At 73.9% G+C, this 605-nt stretch overlaps 1 non-coding gene across 1 annotated transcript; it reads right to left on the reverse strand.

The window, feature by feature from the left end:
• Positions 1 to 2: 2 nt before the first annotated feature.
• Positions 3 to 75, reverse strand: TRNAV-CAC (transfer RNA valine (anticodon CAC)). The gene has a single exon. It is a non-coding gene; the product is annotated as a tRNA-Val (tRNA).
• Between the last annotated feature and the right edge of the window lie 530 nt (positions 76 to 605).

Raw genomic sequence — 605 nt, forward strand, 5'->3', positions numbered from 1 at the left:
GCTGTTTCCGCCCGGTTTCGAACCGGGGACCTTTCGCGTGTGAGGCGAACGTGATAACCACTACACTACGGAAACGGGACGGGTGGCGGGTCTCGGGCCGGAACCCTGAACACCTTCGGTCGTGCCACCAACTTCTTTCCAAGTGCGAAAGGCCCCTGGGAGCCCCCGCGACGCCTCAGGGAAAGGGACCGCAGCCCCCGCGCGGCGCCGGCTTCGGCTTCCGCGTCTCCCCCCAGGAGGCGAAGACCCGGGGGCCCTCGGCAGTCTGGCTCCGGGATCCGCACCGAGCGCAGGGTTTCCAGCTCCGGAACGACGGCCCCGGTGCAGAAGGCGCCCCGCCGACTCCCCAGCTCCCGGAGGGGGCCGGTCAGGGGCGTCTGAGCCCCCAGGCGCCCCCGCCGCCCGGCCGTGGGGTCACCCGCTCTCCCGGGCTGTCGGCGGCCCCTTTCACCGCGGGCGCGGTCGGTGCTCTCGGCTCGTGGCCGCGGCTCGGCGCCGGGAATCCTCCCAGGAACCGGAGGACGCGCCCTCCCCGGCCTCCCGCCTGCCCCGCGGCGCCTCACCCGCGCGCTCTTCCTTCGCGGGCGCTTGGGCTCTGCGCTTCT

This window comes from Leptonychotes weddellii, unplaced genomic scaffold, assembly GCF_054177405.1.
Source record: "Leptonychotes weddellii isolate Sample4059 unplaced genomic scaffold, ASM5417740v2 HiC_scaffold_59267, whole genome shotgun sequence".
Taxonomy (NCBI): Eukaryota; Metazoa; Chordata; class Mammalia; order Carnivora; family Phocidae; genus Leptonychotes; species Leptonychotes weddellii.